This window comes from Gavialis gangeticus, unplaced genomic scaffold (assembly GCF_001723915.1).
Source record: "Gavialis gangeticus isolate Ggan-Ray unplaced genomic scaffold, GavGan_comp1, whole genome shotgun sequence".
Taxonomy (NCBI): domain Eukaryota; kingdom Metazoa; phylum Chordata; order Crocodylia; family Gavialidae; genus Gavialis; species Gavialis gangeticus.
The window spans coordinates 174,219,907-174,230,218 of record NW_017729022.1 but is presented as its reverse complement, the minus strand read 5'-3'; the positions used below and the strand labels follow the sequence as shown (position 1 = coordinate 174,230,218).

The window sequence follows — 10,312 nt, the reverse complement described above, 5'->3', positions numbered from 1 at the left end:
AAGACGTTTGGATAGATGTTGTCCAGGGAGATGAGCGATGCAACAAACTTGTTTCCTGGTGTAGCATCGCATTGGATCACGTGCTGTAAAGTCAGAACTGACGTCATAAAGTTGAAGCAGGGTGTGAATTTATAAACATTGTAAGTGCAAAACATAACTCAAAACACTGTAAGTCAAGGACTGCCTGTAGTTCTACATTGCTGTGTCTACACGAGACCCTGACTGCGCAGTCATTTAGTACGTGGATACACAAGTACTAAATGACTGCACAGTAACTGGATTTACCGTGTAGCAGCATCTCCAAATGGCATTTAGGTGATACTGACTGTGCAGTAGTTCATTACTACTGCGCAGTAGATTCACATGACATTTCCTGCCACACAATGCTATTGCACAGTAGTAATGAGCTGCTGCGCAGTCAGCATCTCGTATAGATGCAGCCCATAAGATGCAACTTTCCTTTCAAACTCCCTTCACTAAAGTGGCCGTATGGTATCTGCTTCTCTATGAATTAGAGTTAATATGATAAGTTATAAGTAAAAAGATGGCTTGAGACAGGGAAGGGTTATCATCACCCTGGCAAGCTCTTCCTGGGAACTGCGTCTAGTTGGGCTGTTTCTAACTCATGCTCTGTTACCAGTAATGAGTCCCCTCAGGAATTGCACTGACGATGTCTATATATTTTCTAGTTCTAGCATATCTTTTTTGAAGTGAGAGAATCAAAATAGTACCCTGTAGTCAAGCCGGGGGGTTTATATGATGGAATACTGATGTTTTGTCCACAATTCCTTTCCTAAAGTATCCTGATATTTTATTTGCCTTTGTGACCACTGCTGCACATGGAGATGATGTTTTTAGAGAAGTCTCCTCAGTGACTACAAGATTCTTTGCTTGAATGGTTAAACTCATAATTCACAGCCCATCACTGCGTATGTACAATCTGGGTTATTGTTTCCAGTGTACATTTCTTTGCACCCATTGATACTGAATTTCATCTGCCACTTCATTGCGCAGTCACTCAGTTTTGTGAAATCTCCCTGTAGGGCAACACAACCAGCTTTGGATTTGAATATGCAGAATCATTTTGTATCCTCTTCAAACTTCACCTCTTTCCCCTCCTTTTCCAGATCGTTTACAAACATGTTGAGCAGCAAAGGTCCCAGCATGGATCTCCAAGGGACTTGCCCATTTACCTTCTCCCTTTGTGAAAAACGTAGCCAAACCATTTGCTTCCTGGCTTTTAAGCAGTTTTTGATCCATGAACGGTCCTTTTCCCTGATCCCTAATGCTCAAACTGAAGCAAGTTACAAAAACATTGCTGCCAAATAGCAGCCACACCATTTCCACAGCAAAAGAGCTATCTCCTAAACAAACGGAAGACGGTTCCCACTGACAGCTCTGTCTCAGTTGTGGGAACTGCTTAGCTCAATCCTGAAAATGAGGTTTAGGATTAAAAAAGAAAAAAAATCACTGGCGTGATTTGGGATTCTCGGGGTTACTAATTTTGTCTATGTGTTGGCTGGTCTGATCTCCAGCTAACACAGTTGTGTCAGCAATTGCCCTGAGTCTAATCTAGTTATGCTAGTAAAATTTCGCTGTTGTCCTTTATAATTTGTTTCACTCAGAACCAGGAGGCAGGAAAGGAGGCCTGGGGCTTCTCCACAGATTTCTGCTGGCAGTGTCATGTTAGGAGTGCAAAGAAGTGTGGCTGACTCAGTTGTGCTAGCAGGATCCCCCAGTATATATGCAGTTATACTAGCAAAACTGCCATTTTGCCCATGTAGCTTGTATTGCTTGAGGAAGGGAAGAGTGAGTGTTGTGATTTTAATGCAGGGCTATAAAGTCTCCCTTGGGAGTGTTTTGCCAAGTCCTAGTATAGGACTAGCACTCCTGGTGCATATAGGGTCTAAATTCCAATTCCTTCTTTGTCTGAAAACTGGACTCTTAAGTGTCTCAGTCATTTAGGGTCCTGAGATACTCTCTGGCCTTACCTGTAATGGGACTGTAGCTGCCTGTGTGGCTTGTACTTGTGCAGACATGATTTATGTCAGCGGCTGATATCCCAGTGTGAATAAGGTCTTAATGAAAGGTATTGAATGTGCAATGTGTTCTAACAGGTCTCATTCATACTGCAAAGTATTAACTCCAGCACCATACCCAACAGAGAGCTATTAAATGAATACAAGGCTTGCAGAATTGGGCTTCAACTACAGCAGTGGTCCTCAACCGTTTTTTATACCAGGACCCATTTGTAAACATCAATGGCTACTCCCATCCCAGTGCCCCTCACTCCTGTGGCTAGTAAATCATTGATAGCAAGGATAATGTTGCTGAAAAGACAATTCTGTGGTCGTTATGCTGCACAGATATGCAGGGATCCTGGTTTTCTCTTAAAAAAAAAAAAAATCCCCAATTTTTGGATGAAAAAAAGTAACCCAGAATCCACATTTTTTCTGTGATTAAAATGAAACACCACTAATATATATCAGGATCCCTGCTGATAAGGTGAGACTGTGTCCATCTAGTACAATGGGCAGAGTATTCCAGGAGCCATTCCATGGCTTTGAACTACCAGTGTCTGAGAAACTTATTTGACATAAAGCAGGGCCTTGTATAGAAACTGGGGATTCACAAGGGATGGTCAGACTAATTTCTCCTGGATTTTTGGAAACTAAAGCCCCCTCCCACATGTAATGGGGAAGAAACTTTCATCAGGAAATGAGGTTAATAGAAACTGCTGTAATATTTGCCACAATAAGCAAATATTTTTCCTTTGATAGACTTTGAAAGTTCAGCAAAATCACCATAACCCATATATATTTTATAGTAAAAAATGTAATGTTTACATGTTTTTAAATAAAACTGATATTCTAATTTTATTTCACCTAGTCTTTCGCGTTAAAATGAGCCTCAAGTCCTTTTAATTTTTCTAAGATAATCTCGTGTCTTCTGCCTTTGAGATTCCTATTCTTAAAACCAGAAGAATTAATAGATGTGTCAGGTATTTGGATCTTAAAAATCTACAGCCTTATTCCCACCAAATCCAATCACACTGCATACTATTATTCATTATTGTGGTAGCAGCTATGAGTCATGGTTGTGAACCAGCAACCTTTTGTTATAACCATTAAAGGACAGACTGAATCATTCCATTAATATGATCAGCAGTGAAATAATTACATTTTACATTCAGATTTCATCAGGTGACTGGAGTTACCCATACCCATGGAGATAAATGGGGGATGTCACACCACATCTAGTGCAGAGTGCTATTGCCCCACATCTGAATAGAGTAGATATGCTAGAGCACACCTGCACTCTTGTACTGGCTGCTAGTTGACTTAATGGTGTTAACTACAGTGTTTCTAAAGCCCCATAGTCAAGCACCTGGTTCCTGTGGACAATCTGTCTTCTAAAAATATTTAATGTGTCAGTCCCAAGACTTGAACTTGTAAGAGCTGGGCAGGGTGTTCTTAATGCTGAGCCTAGGGACACATTCTCTCCAAAAAATACATTTGTTCCCACCTGGTATGATGCAAAGCTCCTTCTCTGTTCAGTTTTTGATCTAACAGAAGTTTTGGAATCCCTCTGACAGTTTAATCTTGTGGCCAAGACCTTGGTTCTGGTGCTTTATGGTGGGTGGTTTAATTGCTATAGGGAAGGTGAGGATAAATCACTGCTGTTGGGAAAATATCCGTGATGTGAATTACAGGCACCCTAAAAGGCCCGTGATAAAAATAATTAACAGGAGCTATATATAGTTTCTGTGAGTTTTCTTGGAATTTAAGGTTTTGCACTTTTATTATACTGGGGAAGTCAAAGCTGCAATTTTCCTGCTTATGTCAGTGTAACTATAACTATACCAGGGCTTTTAGCAGTATAATTATGTCAGCAAAAGATCATGGCCTGAACTGACATCATTATGCTGATAACATTTTTAAGTGTGGACCAACTGTCCCTAAACTGAATGGTTGCTGTCAGCAGTTTTCTGTCTGCCTGTTTTGAGTTCTGTGAACAATGTTGCTGCTCCTGACATCCATCATTTTTTACGGTTCAGGAGAGTAGTCTGCTCTGTGCTGCAGCACACTCCAAAAGTTCTTCCCATCTGTTCAAAAATAATATCCCACAAATCATGAGATGGGCCTTATTATTATGAGGCAAAAATAGAAAGAAACACAAAGTAGTGGGGCTGTTTTCTTTTTGGCCTTCTGGTGCTTAATTCTGTAAGATTAACATGCTATCAAGCTTTTCTCTTTTAGGAGTAGAAATTTTAAAAAGATGAGATTTTCATGTGATCACATGACTCCAGGAGCTGGGACTTTAAAATAAACATCAAATAGCATGAAACTTGTGCTGTTGATATAATCTAAACCTGACTCAGTTGTGTACAGCTCATGTAGTCTGGGTAAGAACAGAGGGCAGTAAGGGACTTTCCATGCCGTCAAGTCCGGTTCCCTGTGTTAGCAGGGATTGATGTAATAAACTTTTGCCCCAAATAGTCCACAAACACATCTCCTCCAGCCCGTCTTGCAGACCACAGCCACAAAACCCCCAATAACAAGCAAACCAACACAACTATGTATCTCAGGAAGAGAGAAGAAAGAAGGGCAGGACCAAGGCCTTGTCGTCCTTCAGTGGCAGGGAATGTGTTAAGAACACCCGGTCATATTTTACCTAGGAAGTGGGTCATGTCTCATGCTACTGAGGAAGGTAAAAGAATTGTCTCCACTAATCTGACCTGGGGAGAATTTTCTTTCCCGATGTCAGATCTGGAGATCTGTTTAATCACAAAATGATAGAAAATCAGGGTTAGAAGGGACTTCAGGAGGTCATCTAGTCCTACCCCCCTGCTCAAAGCAGAACCATCCCCAGCTAGATCATCCCAGCCAAGGTTTTGTCTAGCTGGGTCTTAAAAACCTCCAAGGATGGAGAGCCCACCATTTCTCTGGGTAACCTGTTCCAGTGCTTTAATCCTGTGCACATGAGCAAAACCTACAAACCTCTGTACCATTAGGAAGTGCCTGTGCATCCTTGTGCCAATTCAGAGGTGGGCAACTTCTCCTTCCCTGCCCAAGAAATAAAAAAAATCCTTGCAGGGTGGGGAAAGGGAAGGAAATCTTCCTGGCCCCTGCAGACAACCAGCAGCAATCCCAAAATATGAGAATAGGATGTAATGAAATGCAACAAATATTATTAAACCTATTTAAAACATAAGTTTCATAAGAATGAGCAAAAAAAAAGAAACACACACACACACGTGCACATGTAGACTAATCCAAGCTAAGGCACCTCCTCAAAAGTATGCTCCCACCTCAGGAACCCTAGGACATGGCCAGCCTCCAACCTCAATGCAGAAACCACTCCTCTGCCCACCTCCCCCTTATGCCAAGAGGCTACTTCTCTGCTGAGGATCACTTTCTCTAGTTTAACTTTTGTCTTAAATCTTGTCTGTGCTACCAGCAGTCAGGAAACCCTGCATCACCACATTTCCCCCACACATAAGCAACCCCAGCAAGCACACAGTGATCACATTTCCTGTCATCTCCTTCATGGGGATACCAAGCACATGAAGTCTCATATTACATGCTCTGATTCCTATCCCAAGAGCATCCCTATTCTATTGTACTAGCCCTTCCATAAAATTATCCAGCTCCATCCTGAAGCAATTCAGGTCCTTTGCCCCCACTATTGCATTCAAAAGACCATTCCAAAGCTTTGCTCTTCTAATGGCTGAAAACCATCCTTTAACCTCCAGACTCAATTTATTCTTGTCCAGTTTGTGTCCATTTGACTTTCCACAACTACTGTCCTTAAACTGAACTAGCTTTTCTCCTTTTTATCAGAACAGGCTTTTAACTCTGAAGCCTAATGGTGACATTCTGAAGATTAATCATGAGCTGTTTTAAGATTGTAATCCAAGCGTGCACTCCCTGCTGAATCAGGCATTCGGGTACTTCTGTGAGAACCATTAAATAAAGTAGCTAGTTAGCAATAATCAGTAGTGTTTTGGCTTTTCCTGACAGCCCTCCCATCCCTATGCTACCACAGCTTTCCCTGATAAAAGCTCTATCAATATATCATCTTGAGAAACATGGCAAGTTCCCTGCTGATGCTGGTGAATGGGTCCGTGCCTGTGTTATTAGAGTAACTAAAACCCCGTCACATGTACAAGCGCCCAATAGTTTCCTAGCCTCAGAACAGGACACTGAATTCTGGTCTCACCTGAGTGTGCCAGAGAGCTGAGGGTAAGCGCTGCAGAGGAGGACCCCCTAGAGTATTTCATGTCAAAATGTCACTGTCTCGGGGTGCAGGGGTGAGGGCTCATTCAGAACATTTTTTATTCTCAGGGGGTGGGGAGGAGGGCAAGGGGGGCCCTTTAGAGGACCAGAGGGTATAATGCAATATTAAAAAATAATAATAACTGCTTTTTGTTTTTTATTTGCCCAGAAGAATAGCATGCAAAGTATCAAGCACTACTCATATGGGCCAACCTCTTCCCAGAAGCAGGGCTGGAGAAGCTGCAAAAATCTGTAAAATTACCACTCACCCTTATTACTTATAGCGCATTAGTATGCCAGGCAGTTTGCAGATAAGAAGGAAGATGAGGTCTCTCTCCCACTGAGTCTGTAATCCGAACTTAATTAAAAAAAATAGAAAGTAGGTTCAAGGGAAAAGAAATTGAAACAAAGTAGGGGAAGACATGGTTGGAAACTGGTGTATTTGATTCCAGGTGCTTTTCAATACCAGACTGAGTTAGCAATCCTCTGTTGCCATGCAGCTGTGAAGTAGATCCCACATTCAGTGAAACTTCTGTTCACTGTGTTCCAGTATCAGAGAAATGAGCGTTTCCCAGGAGACAACAGACTTCCCAAGGACTAGTTTTACGTTTACAGAAAAGAAAGTAGCACTCATTTTATACCAGCACAGTCACCCCAGCTAGTCTGTTCATAGGTTCCTTTGGGGTCTGTTGCCGCATGTTAACATGCTATAAAATCTGCTTTGTCCTCAATGTCTGGCGCCATTTGTACATGTCTCTCAGGGAATAAAAGTAAAATTGGGATTCAGTCTGTGTAAACAAATGGAGGTGCCTAACCCTTTTCATAGTTTCTAGGGTTGGAAGGGACCTGAGCAGATCATCGAGTCTGACCCCCTGCCATGGCAGGAAAGAGTACGGGGGTCAAATGACCCCAGCAAGGTGTTTGTCTAGCCTTGTCTTAAAGACCCCCAGGGTAGGAGCCAGCACCACTTCGCTTGGATTCATGTTGATCCTGAGCCAGCAGGAATACATTTCAAAACAGCAACAAGGTGTGGTGAGAGATTAAATGGGTGGAAACCATTTCCCTGTCAATCAACAGTGTTGTTCTCAGGACAAACAGCCAAACAATGCAGTTGCTAATTACATTACTTTTCCCTGCCTCATTCCTGGGAAGGCAAGTGTGTCAGAGAAGTAGGTAGGGGAATATCCCAACAAGGTTAAAACATTTTTTGGTCTTGACGAAGGGTGACTGCGTCCAAAAGCTTGCTAAGAACTTTTTTCTAACTACTCAGTTGGTCTAATAAAAGATATCACATCTACCCAAGGAACCTTGGCTGCCTGTGTCTGTTGTATTAACAGATAAATGAAAACCACTGCTAGAGCCAGGGCACCACCTACGCAATTCCCCATTGGCATGCACCTCATGCAGTCACTTACTTACTCCAGGGGAGGCTGTGTGAAGCTTCAGTTTGTGATTTGATTCGGAGGAGATTTGTCCCAATTCGGCGGTTGAATCTCCAAATCCGAATTGAATCAGGGGACCAATTTAAAGGTCTGAATCAATTCAAAGCTCTCCGAATCTTCATGGGAGATGGGGGAGGGGACCATGGAGGAACCCCTGCCAGCCCATCCAGCCCCCCACCCCAGCCCGTTCCAGCCTGCCCCAGCTCCCAGCCCTTTAAAGAAAAGCTCTGGTGCTCACGAGGTGCTGCCGGTCAGGGGGGTGATTTCTGCTTCCCCCCACTGCCCCATGCTGCACGAGCCCCCTGCCCTCCCCCCCAGCCCCCACATAGGTGCCCTGCCTGAGCTAGCTCTGGCCCTTTATGAAAAAAAAACCCAAGACAAGCCCTGGGACTCACTGCTCCTGCAGCAGCCTTGGGGCTTTGGGGGCTTGTGCAAAGCCTGCCACGGGGCATCGGGGATCGCCCCCCACTGGCAGGAGCGGTGAGTCCCGGGGCTTTTCTCTTTTTTTTTTTTTCTTAAAGAGCCGGAGCTGGCCCAGGTGGGGGCCCGTGGGGGATCTGGGGGAGCAAAGGCGAAGGTCAGGGGGGTTTGTGCAGAGCCGCCCATGCAGCACGGGGCAGTGGGGGGCAGCGGGGATTGCCTCCCACCCAGCAGCACCCACTGAGCTGGGACTTTTTTTTTCCAAAGAGCCGGGAGCCGGGGCAGCCATTGCCAGGCTGAGAGGGATGGGCCTGGCCTGCCTGATTCAGAGATTTGGAGATTCAGCAGGAGCCAAATCTCCAAATCAGATTCAGCCAAATCCGATCAGGACAGCGGTTCAAATCACCGAATCAAATCACTGTCCCCCGAATTGGCCGAATCTGAAGCAAATACTAGCCGCTTCACACAGGCCTAGTAAATGGTATCATTTTTATCTCGTAGTATTTTTCTTTGCTCTAGGATAAGTGACACAGAACAATAGTATGACTAGGGGCTACAACCAAAGCAGTTGCGCTGGTAGGAATTTTCTTATCTAGTGTAGAGGGGAGTAACCCATCCTTTTAAAGGTGTTTTTGATCTGTACTTCAGTCTTGCAAATACCAAAGCTGCAGAATGAGGTAAAACCACTTAAAATATGCTCTGGTGCTGTGTACAGTGCAAGTTTAAACTATGCTTTAAAGATAACAAATGTGAAAAGAAACTGGGGTTGTGTCTTTTTTGCTTTCACATAGAAGATTCTCTCACTCTGCCCTTTTCTTCCCTCTTTTTAGGACTTATGCCTTAGAAAAATCAGGCCTGTTAAATCTGATCTTACTTGTTTTGCCAAAGAAATATCAAAGGTGTCAAAGAACTGGATTATGAACTATTTCAACCTAACTGGAAAGTAAAATATCTTGAATTTTTAGCAAAGTTATTTCTTACCAGGTTTTGTTGGGCAATTGTATTCAAAAGGTGTTAACAAACATAGACTTAAACCTCTTACTAAAAATCTCTCTCTCAATGAATTGAATTTCACTTCTTCAGTGCTGTGATGTTATAAAAGTCCTGGCTGTCTTTCTGTGGTAGAGTTTTCCTTTTACCCATTGTAGAATCTTCCAAGATGGAAAATTCTGAATTTCTTTAAAAAGCAAAAGAGGAAAAACAGGAAAATGTTTCTGGCCTAGTTTATATATAATAAAGCAAATTAAACACATAGGCTAGGGACAGAAGTTACACATAAACCAGTTTAAGTGATCCACAACTTGTTTAAACCTATAACAGAACAGAAGTTCAGTGCATGTAAGCCACTTTCAAAATGGCTGAAACTAGTTTAAGATAAATGTGATTGGATGTATTAACAAACTTAACTGATTTAATTAAACCGGTTTATGGAACTTCTGTTCCAGATCAAAATGATTGTGACAGAGCAGCTTCAGTGCTCTGTTACTTTGAGGGCTGGAGCAGGCACCAGGCAGGTGTTTGATTAGGGTGGTCATTTAAGAGCCAGCTCTCTGGCCCGTGGCAGCAGTTTGCTGCCAGACAGCAAGGGAGAAACATCACCTTGCTGAGCTACTGCTCCAGGAACATCTTGGAAAGGCTATGGGGAAGGAGGAGGCCCCTGGTCCTGGGCATGACCAAACTGCACCCTGCTGGAGAAGGGAGGCCTGGTGGGACCGCCAGTGACAGGGCAGCCCCATGTAAATAACAGGACCGCTAACTTCCCCAGTGAAAGGCAGGTTGGGGTGCCTCAATAACCCCAGCCCCTATCATCCAGTGGGTTACTGGAGGGAAGTACTGGGACCAGGTACTTCTACTCAGAGGCACCTGAGCCCTAAGGGGTGTAAGACCCTGTGCCTTAGCGAGAGTGCAGGGTGGGGCCAGGTCTGCTCAGAGAGGAGCGCCTGAGCCTGCAGGGGTGTAAGACCCCAGACTCCAGCACAGGGGTGGAGTGTTGGCCCAAGGAAGGGGCAAAGTGGCCCAGTGAGGGACTAGGGGGTGAAGTTGGCCCATAGTTGGTTAATCGCCCAGCCTAGTTCACATGAGGGTCATGGAAAGACCCAAAAGGCTGTGCTAGGACTGACCAAAGAGAGGACAGCAAAGCCTGATGGCTGATGGGAGCCGCTTAAAGGAGCA

At 43.9% G+C, this 10,312-nt stretch overlaps 1 long non-coding RNA gene across 1 annotated transcript in view; it reads left to right on the top strand.

The window, feature by feature from the left end:
* Nucleotides 1-7,009, top strand: part of LOC109296905 — a 34,634-nt gene extending 27,625 nt beyond the window's left edge. The window contains exons 2-3 of the long non-coding RNA XR_002097093.1: nt 5,844-5,950; nt 6,731-7,009. This is a non-coding gene — a long non-coding RNA (uncharacterized LOC109296905). The remainder of the gene's footprint in view (nt 1-5,843; nt 5,951-6,730) is intronic.
* Nucleotides 7,010-10,312: the final 3,303 nt, after the last annotated feature.